The sequence below is a fragment of the Alosa sapidissima genome, chromosome 11 (genome assembly GCF_018492685.1).
Source record: "Alosa sapidissima isolate fAloSap1 chromosome 11, fAloSap1.pri, whole genome shotgun sequence".
In the NCBI taxonomy this organism is placed as follows: Eukaryota; Metazoa; Chordata; class Actinopteri; order Clupeiformes; family Clupeidae; genus Alosa; species Alosa sapidissima.
The window spans coordinates 9,230,021-9,242,742 of NC_055967.1; the positions used below are offsets into that span (position 1 = coordinate 9,230,021).

At 44.1% G+C, this 12,722-nt stretch overlaps 1 long non-coding RNA gene across 1 annotated transcript; it reads left to right on the forward strand.

Moving 5' to 3' along the window:
• Positions 1-9,838: 9,838 nt before the first annotated feature.
• Positions 9,839-12,484, forward strand: LOC121723845. The gene is made up of 2 exons (XR_006035062.1): positions 9,839-9,939; positions 12,350-12,484. It is a non-coding gene; the product is annotated as an uncharacterized LOC121723845 (long non-coding RNA).
• Positions 12,485-12,722: the final 238 nt, after the last annotated feature.

Consider the following 12,722-nt stretch of genomic DNA (forward strand, 5'->3'; position numbering starts at 1 on the left):
GTTTTACGTAATACGGGTGTTTTGACTTCACCTCAGAATCTGATTGTAGGACTGGGACAGCGTGAAATCCAAGTTGAGTTGCAGCTCACTAAAGCAACATTTTGATTGGCTGGAGTTGTTTGTGGCTGGGCCCAAACAACGTTTACCCTTTTCACTGCCAGGACTGTAGAGGTTTTTTTGACCACACACAAAGAATGATAGCCAAAATTGCCAAATGTATGCAGGATTAGAATGGTGGAGAAGTGACAGGCACCTCCAGTACACTCAAACATACATTAGAAATGCATTTACAAAAAGAGCTATTTCATAAACTTCATGCAGTTAAAAATGAATACACGTTCAAATTATAAACGAAAATGTTTTAAATCAGGGAATTGACACAATCAAGGCCGTAGTCATGATGTGAATATTGGGGGGGACCAAAACTGTGGTGGGGTCTAGGTAACCCCCAAACAGAATTTCAATACACTTCTTGCCATGCAAAAATATTACTAAAAATCACAAGTCATTAGTTAAGTCAGTCAATTAGGGTATTCCAGACTTTTGACAGACATAGGCATGAATATTTATGGTGGTGCGTGTGTGCCTGAGAGCATCCAAGACAGAGAGCATCCTGATTGGCCTGTTTCGCTAAATCAACCAATCAGTTTTCAGTGTATGCAGGCTTACCGAACTAACTTTAAGACCCATTTCAAAGTGCACCCTTGTCTCATAAGAGTAAATAATAATAATAGACCTAGTCTTGCACGCTGCACTGTTTGTAACAGTGACTTTAGCATTGCCCAAATGATTGCAAAAGACATGTTGAGGTGAGTTTAACAAGCGTCATTTCATGTGCATATTATTCAGGCCTATTCTAGATGGCTAGTTGCCAAGGCTACATGAACTACAGGACTACTGTTGGACTACTTTTTGCACCTTCACCATGACACTCACTCTCTTGAGCACCTCACCATGCACACAGAACTACAGGCCAGTCCCGGCCCTGTCACTGCAAGCGTCTCATGCTTGATCACCCTCAAGCACACTGGATTTTTTTATTTAATTTATATAGTATACTTGCTTTTACAATGGCAATGGAGGTCATCATTAGGGCCTCAAAATGGGTAGTGGGTGGGGAGAAGTTGCAGGGAGGGCCACGCCTCCACCCCATTCGGGCTTTCATGAACAACATGACAACCTTGACGTCAACCGTTCCATGCACCAACAGGTTGCTGGGTAAGTTAAATAGTAATCTGCAATGGGCCAGAATGAAGGTGAAACCAAGTAAGTCTAGGAGTCTCTCAATTATTAAAGGGAAGGTAACAGATAAGAAGTTTGCTATAAATAAGGAGGTGATTCCCACAGTTCTGGAGAAACCAGTGAAGAGTCTGGGAAGGTGGTATGATGCAAGCCTTAGTGATAAATCACAGGTTGAAGACTTGAGACAGGTCACTAGGCAAGGTATTGCAAAAATTGACAAGTCGGGGCTGCCAGGTAAGCTCAAGCTGTGGTGTTTGCAGTTTGGTTTGTTGCCTCGGCTAATGTGGCCATTGACAGTTTATGAAGTTCCTCTGTCAAAGGTAGAGAGGTTGGAAAAAATGATCAACTCCTTTGTCAGAAAATGGCTCGGAGTCCCACGCTGCTTAAGCAGTGTAGCCTTGTATGGGAAGGGTATTGTAGAGTTGCCAATATCTAGTCTGACAGAGGAATTTAAGTGTGCTAAGGCTAGATTGGAATTGACTCTTACTCAGTCCAAGGACCCAGTGGTGAGGAAAGTTGCACCCACAGTTAATGCAGGGAGAAAGTGGAACCCAGAGCAGGCAGTTAAGCAAGCTCAATCAGCATTGAAGCATAGGGATATAATGGGCCATGTGCAGCACGGGCGAGGGGGTCTAGGGGTGGGTGCAAGTAAACCCTTGTGGAGTAAGGCTTCTGCAGGAGAAAAGAGGAAAATGGTAGTGGAGGAAATGCATAGACAGGAGGAGGCTGTAAGATGTACTAAGGCAGTGTCGCAGGCAAAACAAGGGCAGTGGGTGAACTGGGAAGGGGTGAAAAAAAACGGATTAAATGGAAAGATCTATCCCAGACGGCACACATAAATCTTACCGATGTCGGGCCGATGAATGCCGTTACAGTCTATAAGACATCGCATAGGAAGCGTTTGCTCATTGGCAAGACATCGCCGGGATGTCGGCAAATCATCGAAAACGACAATGAGCCAATGTTTCAACGACTCATCGTTTGCACATTGGCAAGACATCGCCGGGATGTCGGCAAATCATCGAAAACGACAATGAGCCAATGTTTTAACGACTCATCAACGCCGGCTTATACGACCTTTATTTATTTAGGTCGGAACTTGAGATTGCACATTTTACACTAGGCTATAAATGATTAGATCTATAAAGACACAAGAAAGATGCCAGAAATATTTTCAATTCATTTTATTTAATGTTTAAAAAAGTCTGAATGATGAAAAAGTTCCCCCAAAAATCAGGTTCTTCTCCTGCAAGAGACAAAAACAACAATTAATTCACCGCAACACTTTCATCTTTAAAGTCTACCCTTACCGATTGCTGTTAGGGAATTTTCATAGATGCAGAGAACCACTACCGAGCTCGGAGAAATAGATTTCAAACCCATTAGCATTACCTCAGCTGATATTTCAATCAAGCAGAGGCGAGCTAATGCCGTTACTTGGCTAGCGCGCTAACGCCGGCCAAAACACGAACTCTGGAAGTGACTAGAGAAAGTTGGGACTGAAACGTAGCCTACATTTGCTTTGGGAACTTTGGCTGATGCCTTTATCTGTGCATTTCCTCTGTGCAAAGGCGTTATGATGACACGACCAGCAGGTTTGCTCAGCCAAGACAGCAACGTTAGCTAATAGCCTAGCTCCCACTCCTCTCCATACAAAAACGACAGCCTTTCCTGGGTTAAGTCTCACGGTCAAATAATAACTTGCTATTCTTACACCCAAGCATATTGCTGTCCTTGTACCGGTAAACATGGATACTGTAGTGTTAACATTTCGCCATAGCCGCTAGCTAGGTTTAACATATTTTCCAGTGTTAGCTCAACTAGCTAACGTGAATTAGTTCACAACGAAGTTGTAATTACCCCAAAACAGCTCTTTATAAAGTAATGTACACCAAGTTATGGCTTAGGCTAGCAGGCAAATATATAAACAGTCATACAATTGACACAATGCCTATTTTCTGACAATTTACATGAGTGAATTTACCAACCTGAAAATCGCTGCTCCAGGAGGCTGATCTGACGTGCCTGGCTGCCTGCTACACACGCAGAAAAAGAACAGATAGAGCGGGATCTGCGTCTGGATCAAAAGCCAACATACATGGATGCTGGGGTAAAAAAAACAGATGGCGGGATCTGCTTTGGGTAGTAGGAACGATCAAAAGCCAACATACATGGAAGCTGGGGTAAAAAAAAAAAAACAGATAGCGGGATCTCCTTTGGATAGTAGGAACGATCAAAAGCCAACATACATGGAAGCGACTTCAGGCCGATACCCCTGCGACATTATTATATGGGAGGATTCCATGCTGATCTGAAACCGACATCGGGCAGATGTATGTGTGCTGTCTGGGATGGGGCATGGAAGCTGGTAAGATCAGATTTATGTTAGGTGCTACATATGATGTGCTCCCATCTCCCAAGAATTTAAGTCAATGGTTTGGTGAGGATGATAAATGCATACCAGAGAGGGTTAAAGCGGAGCGAGAGGCGCAAACGTTCGACAATTTCCGCGTTCGATTATTGCAAGGGGGAGGGGGGGAAATCCCCCTTTATGCAGACCAGAGTAAACCCTCGCTGCACTAATGTCAATGGAGACTTGTGGAATTTTACCAATAAATTGGTCATTATGTCTTTCTGGATTTGTTGAGGTTTTTTTGGAAAATTTTGTCATAATCTGTAAGTGTTTGGGATCAGTTCAAGCCTAAAAGTGTAATTCTTTAGTGTTCGGATTTGTAATAAAATAACTTAATATCAGACCATGCTGCTGCCTGTTACTGTCCGGTTGTTAGCATGCTAGCTAGCCTCTTAGCTAAGGTAACATTTTACATTACATTACATTTGGCTGACGCTTTTTTAACCAAAGCGACTAACAACATGGTAAACAGTAAGTTTTAGAACAATTCTCACAATTTTAGGACAGTTTAAAAAAACATTAGAGTACAGTAAGAATAAGTGCGTCGTGAGTGCTGTTTTTAACAGTTACTTGTCAGTTTAAAACGGCTGGTGAGTGCTAGGATCAGTAAGACTTGTTGTAAGTGTTGCTATGAGAGTAGATGTTCTCTAAAGAGCTGGGTCTTCAGGAGTTTTTTGAAAGTGGAAAAGGATGTCCCTGCCCTTGTAGGAACTGGCAGTGTGTTCCACCAACGAGGAACAACAGATGAGAAAAGTTTGGATTGGCTTGAGCGTACCGGTAGAGCTAGACGTCGTTCGTCAGAGGAGCGCAGCGGTCTGGAGGTAGTGTAAGTCTGTATGAGGGCATTCAAGTAGGTGGGAGCAGAACCGGAGACTACTTTGTAGGCAAGCGTTAGAGACTTGAATTTGATGCGGGCCGCCATAGGTAGCCAGTGTAGCTGGATGAGCAGCAGGGTAACATGTGCCCTTTTGGGTTGGTTGTAGACCAGGCGCGCCGCCGCGTTCTGGATCATCTGAAGTGGTTTCACTGCGCAGGCTGGGAGACCTGTCAGGAGGGCATTGCAGTAGTCGAGTCGTGAGATGACTATTGCCTGAACCAGAAGTTGGGTAGCATCTTGAGTCAAGTAAGTCCTGATTTTCCGTATGTTGTAGAGTGCGAAACGGCATGACCGGGCGACTGAGGCAACATGATCTGAGAAGTTTAGTTGGTTGTCGAGAACAACTCCTAGATTTCTTGCAGTCCTGGTCGGTGAAACAGACAGGGAGTCAAATTTGATGTTGATGTCGTGGTGTATGGTAGGTTTAGCTGGGATGACCAGAAGTTCAGTCTTTGAGAGGTTCAGCTGGAGGTGGTGTGCCTTCATCCATGTAGCTATGTCTGAAAGGCAATCCGAGATCCGTGCTGAAACCAGGGGGTCGTCAGGTGGAAAGGACAGATAGAGCTGTGTGTCGTCTGCATAGCAGTGGTATGAGAAGCCGTGCGAACGGATAATCTGTCCCAAGGAGGTGGTGTAGATAGCAAAGAGGAGGGGGCCCAGCACTGAGCCCTGGGGGACCCCTGTGGTGAGATGGTGAGGTGCAGATAGCTGACCAAGCCATGATACGTTAAACGAGCGTCCTGTGAGGTAGGAATCAAACCAGGAGAGAGCAGAACCGGAGATTCCCATGTCAGCGAGTATAGAGAGAAGGATACGGTGATTTAACCGTGTCAAAGGCAGCCGATAAGTCAAGCAGAATGAGTACTGATGACCGAGCGGTCGCCCTGGCTTCTTTTAAGGCTTCTTACAGACAGCAGAGCCGTTTCGGTAGAGTGGCCGCTTTTGAACCCAGACTGATTTGGATCCAGAAGGTTGTTCTGTGAAAGGAAGTCAGAGACCTGTTTGGAGACTGCTCGTTCAATGCCTTTGGATAGGAAAGGCAGTAGTGAGACAGGGCGGTAGTTCTCGACTTGAGCAGGGTTGAGAGAAGCTTTCTTAAGTAACGGTGTTACCCGGGCCATTTTGAACGCTGTTGGAAATGTGCCGGAGGTTAGCGAGGCATTGATCACATGTGTGATAGCTGGAGCGATGGTCGGGCTGATGGACTGAAGTAGGCTCGTAGGTATAGGGTCCAGCGAGCATGTGGTAGGACGGCTGCATGTCAGGAGTCTGGACACTTCACTCTCGGAGAGAGGCGTGAATGCTGAAAAAGATGTTCCAGCAGTCCCTAGAGGTTGTAGGAGTGCGGTATCTGAGTCAGATGCGTTGAGTGGGCATGTAGAGAATTGACTGCTGATTGCCGCCACTTTGTTTGTAAAAAATGAGGCGAGGGTATCTGCAGTAAGGCTGGATGGAGGAGGAGGCAGCTGAGGGTTGAGTAGCGATTTGAAGGTTGAGAAAAGTTTTCGAGTGTCTGTAGCGCTGTTGATTTTGTCATTGTAGAAAGCAGTCTTAGCAGCAGTGATGCTGGCTGAGAAGGAGGTCAGGAGTGTCTGGTAGTTTTTGAGGTCGTCAGCTAGTTTGGATTTGTGCCATTTCCTCTCCGCGGCTCTGAGTTTGGTGCGCTGCGATCGGAGGGTATCATTTAGCCATGGATGAGAATGTTTGGATCGAGCTGGCCTTGTGGTAAGAGGGCACAGCTCGTCTAGACACGAGGTCAGTGTGGAGCAGAGCGAGTCAGTGGCTTCATTAACCTCCAGAGAGGAGAAGGTGTTGAGTGGAGGTAGACCGGAGGCAACCACAGAGGAGAAGTGCGTTGGAGACAGGTTCCGGATGTTGCGGCGGAACGTGACCATCGGCTGAGGAGCCGGAGGCTGTTCTCAGGCTGACGTTGAACTGGATGAAGAAGTGGTCAGAAAGATGGAGAGGCGTCACCATGAGGGTGTCTGTGCTGCAGTTCCGAGTGAAGATCAAGTCAAGCTCTTTGCCAGCTTTGTGAGTCGGTGGGCTTTGAACCAGTTCGAGGTCAAAGGAGTGGACCAGGGCCAAAAAGGCCGCTGAGCCTGGGGCATCTAAGTGGATGTTCATATCACCGAGAACAAGAAGCGGACAGTCATGCTCAGGGATGGAGGACAGCAGAGTGTCAAGTTCGTCAATAAAGTCGCCTAGTTGGCCTGGAAGGCAGTAGATGACCAGCACGTAGAGTTTTGCTGGGGCGATCACTGTGATGGCATGGAATTCGAATGAGACATATTTGTTTGAAGGCAGTAGCGGGGTGAATTTCCATTTGTTGGAGATCAGCAGGCCCGTCCCGCCTCCTCGTCCAGATAGGCGAGGGGTGTGGGATAGTGTAAGATTAGTGGAGAGTGCAGCCGGGGTGGCAGTGTTCTCTGGTTTGATCCAAGTCTCAGTGAGAGCAAGGAGTTCCAATGAAAGGTGGTTGGCATAGCCAGCTATGAAGTCCGTTTTGTTGACTGCGGATTGACAGTTCCACAAGCCCATGGAGAAGGAGGTTTCTGTCGGTGAGGACCGTTTAAGTTCCTGGAGGTTAAGGCGATTTCTGCCCCTTTTGGCATGATGCCGTTTTCTGCAATGGCCGGTGAGAACAGATATGGTGGAACGGCACATTTTGCCTTTGTCGGTGCCTGTGCTCGGTGAACTTGCACAGGTAAACTTGCTTGTCTTGACCGCATCCGTCTTACACGTGGCTGGCTGAACCGAGGACTGCCGCTTATGCTGCCGCTTCAGCAGCAGCCACTATTTTTATGCTGCTAGGAATTGCATGCAGCTGTCCTCCTGTCTCACTAATGATGCATCAGCGTAGACCGCCCTCTGACGTTCGCACAGCTTAGATTGTTCAAAAGGGTGTTAATTACTGTCAACTGAAAGTCCGCTCGCTCACACCGACCGAAACTCACAGTTTCAAGTAGCCTCCTCCCTCAGCTGTTCCCAAACGCCCAGAGTCCAATTCTAACAATTGGAGAGGATTGGCCAGTAGTAGCCTATGTGTTCTTGCTTTCTCTCTCCCAACTCACTGCAGTTGTTGTCTGATTACCTGAGAGGTGCTCCGATATTATAAGGAGCTAGTCACGTCTGATCCCGCCCTCTGACGTTCGCACAGCTTTTAAAAGGAGAAGTGTAATTTCTTTGAAATGACAACTAGCTGAATAACATTACTGACATTAGTTAAAGTGGATAGTTTATACTCAAGTGAATTTGCAACAGTATATTAAGTTTAAGCGAAGTCCTTCAACTACTAGTAACTTGTTAGCGCATAGCTGTATTGCCATAGCTACTCCCATCCACTTGTATAGCATTTTAAGCTAGCTCGGTTCACATGACTAATTAAATTATTCATACCATGTCCTAAAGAATGATTCATTGGTATCATACATGATTATAGACAATAATACTGCAAACACAATTATGTTAATCTGTTCTTATTGCTTATTAAGAGAGAAAGTTTATTTAGTGACGTAAGGTGACACTCCCACTTATGCAGACCGGAACTGTCCCGTTTTGCTCCCATAGTAACGAATTACGTTGCTCTATCTTGCTAGTAATCAAGGATCTTTGTGCATACTTTGCTTGTGTGTGGGCAGTCTCCACCATATCCTATCAGGATGCAAGGTAAGTCTCACTCAGGGGCGGTATACGTGGCGTCATAACCAGGTATTGAAATGTGTGGCAGCGGCAATAGAGGACAAAAGGAGAGAAGTCAATTCATTAGCAGCTAGTAAAGGGGTAAGGCAAATTAACTTTGTACGTCAGGGGGATAAACCTTGTTCCGCGAAGGCCAGGTGTAAAACCGGCCAGTTGAAAAATGGGGCGGGCTGGGAAATGAAGGTTGATCTTGGCCAGCAGATGGCGGTACCTCCACATATAGTGAGTACTAAGCTACGACCCGACGTAATTCTATGGTCGGATTCAGAGAAGATAGTTTACTTCATTGAACTCACTGTTCCTTGGGAAGACAGAGTGGAAGTGGCCAATGAGCTGAAGAGAGCTAAATACACTGAAATAGCAGAGGAGGCAGCTAAGCGAGGATGGAGTGCACGATTAAGGCCTATTGAAATCGGTGCACGTGGGTTTGTGGACAGATCTGCTATTGGCTTGCTGTCTGAATTGGGCATTTGTGGTCGAAGTCTAAGGCAGGTGGTTAGTAACATGTCTTTAGCAGCAGAACGGGCAAGCGAATGGTTGTGGGCAAGGAGAAATTACCCTTCCTGGGGCGCAAGCTAAGGTAAGCTAACTGGCTCATTTGTTTTGTGTTTGTGATGGACTGTGCCTAGGTTGATGGTACTTGGCTAAGGTTTTTTATGGTTTATGGTTCAGTCCGCATCAACGGGACGGACCAACCTAGCCAACTTAGACCATGCCTAGGTTGGTTAAGGGTATTTGGATGTTTGTCGTGGTAATATGGTGGCAGCATGGGGCGTAAGCTAACTGGCTAATTTGTTTTGTGGTTGTGATGGGGCCTAAGCTAACTGGCTAAGCTAACTGGCTAATTTGTTTTGTGTTTGTGATGGGCTGTGCCTAGGTTGATGGTTGGTTGGCCAGGGTTTTTTATGGCGATGGTTCAGTCCACATCAACGGGACGGACCAACCTAGCCAACCTTGACCATGCCTGGGCTGGTTAAGAGTATTTTGGGTACTGGATATTTCAATGTGGTAATATGGTGGCAGCATGGAGGGGAGTGTCTCCAGGACGCTGGTTTCACTGTTAAGCCTTCATGAGGTGTCGTGGGCCTAACTTAACGAAACATCGGTGAATGAGGGTGCCCACGTGATGACCCCAATGACATGCCGCATACTATATACTGCTGTTGGATGGGCCATTTGTATTGTGCTTGTGACCATTTGTTGGCGGATTTGTGGGTAGTGTGCTTTTTAAAGTTAAACTTGAGCAGGGGCTTCTGAATGTGTTTTTACCTTGGATTTTGGCACAAGGGATTTTAACATCTAATCCTGTGTATTAATGTAAAGTAAGTATATTTAGTTTTGTTAGATTTTCTTATCTTCCACTGTCTCGATTGAAATCTCAATGGTAAATAGACATTGAATCAGCATTACAATCCTGACAAAACCCCGACAGTGCATGAGCATAGATAGACATCGAAACAACATTGGTTTATAGTTTATATTGCCATAATCGATAGAGCATCGATACATAGTTCAGTAAAAGATATTGAAAAGTCATGGATGTATGGTTTACTGGGAAATTTTGACGTGGTCATTGAAAAGTAGTGGATTTTTAGCTGACCGCGCGACGACGTTTGAACTGTCCGGCGGGAGATCATTTTGAGCAACGGTTCAGTCAGACCAACCGTGTTCAGCTCTCTGTCAAGTTCGCCGCTCCACCTTAATGGTAAGCAAGCATTTATTTATCTAACGATGTTTCAATGTGAAATTGTACTACATTAAATTCGGGCATGTTTACAGTCTATGTACATCGTAGCCTACTGTCTAACTTACAAACTCATTCATGCTTGAATCAACTTAGGCTAGCTACGTTATCGTTGCTGGTCAAATTAATGTTTTACCTTAACGTTAGCAGTTCATCATAATGTTATGTCAACGTTAACGTTACTCGGCAGTCTGATTTATAATTAGGCCTTCCTTAACGTTAGTTGTCAGTAAGTTAGAGTTTATTATATTCATATGATTTACATAAAATGTTTGTTGAGTTTAAACTTTTACTGTCAAAATGATAGGCTGAAGATGATGTGCTGCTGGCTAACGTGAACCATTACTTACCAGCTAGCTAGCCTAAGTTGACTCAAGCACAGGCTCGGACTGGTAATCTGTACAACCGGGTAGTTTTTAAGTTATTTAGCCTATTTGCGGCCCGTCATGTAGACCTAGGCTTAGCCTATAAATGCAGTTGCATCCATTTGGATTGGGGGGTGACGGGTCAATCATTTTGGCCTCTTCATGACCGGTTCAGTGTGTGTTACGATCGCGCCCCCTGCCCCACCCCTCAAGTGGATTTGTCCAAGCAGCCGCTTGGTTTGTGGGGAAATATAGCCTACGAGTCCATGCATGGTAGCCTAGGCTATATAAGTGCCCTCCGCTGGCTGGTGTTTACATCATCGCAGTTTAACCGTAAACAGCAATCAGAGGTGTCTAATTTTATTCCATAAATATATTGTTTTCATAGACGTAAGTTGCACGCGCTACGAAGAGCTTCCATTTACTGCACGATGTAGGCTACTGTAGTGCGGTTTGTCTGTCAACATAAAAAAATCTCCGGGTACCTACAATTTTCGCACAACTTGGTGGAAAAGTGTAGCACAGGTTAACGAAAACCTATTCATGTTTGGACTCAAAAGGAACTTCAAAGTATTTCCCATATAGTAGCCTTTTAGCTCACAACGACAATGAAAGTGGAACTTGGAAAGTGGAAGTATCTCCACCGAGTGTTACATTAGATGCACAATCAATCTCGATGCACGTAAAAACTATCAACTGGTAGGTTAGTAACGAAGGTAGCCTAATTTTGCCAAATGTGATGACGGCACACAAACTTGGGCAAAAACGTTTAGTATACACTTGTGGTGATAGCCTACAGTTAATGTGAATCGCTGACTACAACCAATGTAGAAGATTTGCACCAAATATGCCTAAAGGCTGTGGTTGTGTTTCTACAACATGTTGGCACAAATCGTAATTTCTGTCAACTATGACGATCTCCATGCATGTTCAGTAGCCTATATTTTTCCTTTAGTCAAACAGTGACGTGGTTTAATAAGTGTTGGGCAAGTTACTTAAAAATCGTAATATATTATGTATTACTTATTACTGTCATTTCAAAGTAATTCATTACATTATAATATTACTGTCTCTGAATTGTAAGGCATTACACTATTGTATTACTTTTAAGTTACTTTTACCAAAATATCTAGAAATATGGATTTGGAATTCTAAATGCAGTTTATTATGCTTAATGTAGCTCATTGCACTTCTAATGGAGGGTGATGGTACAACATAATGACTGAGCTAGGCTTAAGGCTACAGTAGAATGCAGTAGGTGCAGTGATGGCTCATGATGCAATACAAGGAACTATCATAGCCAGAATTTTGTTTAAAGAAGACAAAAGGTCAAAGTCTGGTCAATTGTGATAGAAATGCTGTAACTTTAGGCTTAGGCCTACTCATTAAAATCAACAGAGAGCCCACTACCTGTATATTGTAACCCACAACTTAAAGACATGTCAAGATAGGCTACACAGTGCAGCTACTGGCCATTTTGGTGCCCTAACTGATGAAATACAGTATTAACCTAAGTATGTCATCATATGGCCAACTATAAAGATGTAATCTGCATGTTCCCAGGGATGGGTAGTATTTCTGAAACATGTAATATGTGTTTGAGCTGCATTGAGCATAATAAACTGCATTTAGAATTCCAAATCCATATTTCCAGATATTTTGGTAAAAGTAACTTAAAAGTAATACAATAGTAGTGTAATGCCTTACAATTCAGAGACAGTAATATTATAATGTAATGAATTACTTTGAATAAGTAATACATAATATATTAAGATTTTGAAGTAACTTGCCCAACACTGTATGTGGCCAGTAATGGGCCAGTCCAGGAGAAAATTGCCAGGGCCGAATTTTGTTCCCAGTCCGACCCTGCTCAAGCATGAATGAGTTTGTAAGTTAGGCTACGATGTACATAGACGGAATATGATTATTCTAAAGTTTCACTTGTAAGTAGCCTTCAGTTTAACATATTTATCTAACACTGTATATCTTTCTTCTATTTCTGTTAGGTGCCGCTTCACTCAACTGGATGGTCAGGCTGACTGCAACCGTAGGCCTACTGAATAGATGGCAGGGAAGCACAGCACACGGGAATTTATAAATGAAGAAGAGTGAATAAATGCACTTGCTTTTCAAACTGATAACAAGTTGTCAATGGTTATTTATGCAAGCTTGTGTAGCCTAAACCAGACATACCTAGGCCTAGCCAAATGTATCCTGGCTGTAGATAAAGCAGGGTATGAATTTCCCAATATTTTGCCAGATTTATAGTGGTTTACTGCGGTTTAATATGAATTGAAATCGCATTGATCTTTAGTTTGGTTGTAATTTCAACATTGTTTCAATATTTATTTTAATTGAAATACAATTGAAATTCCGCTG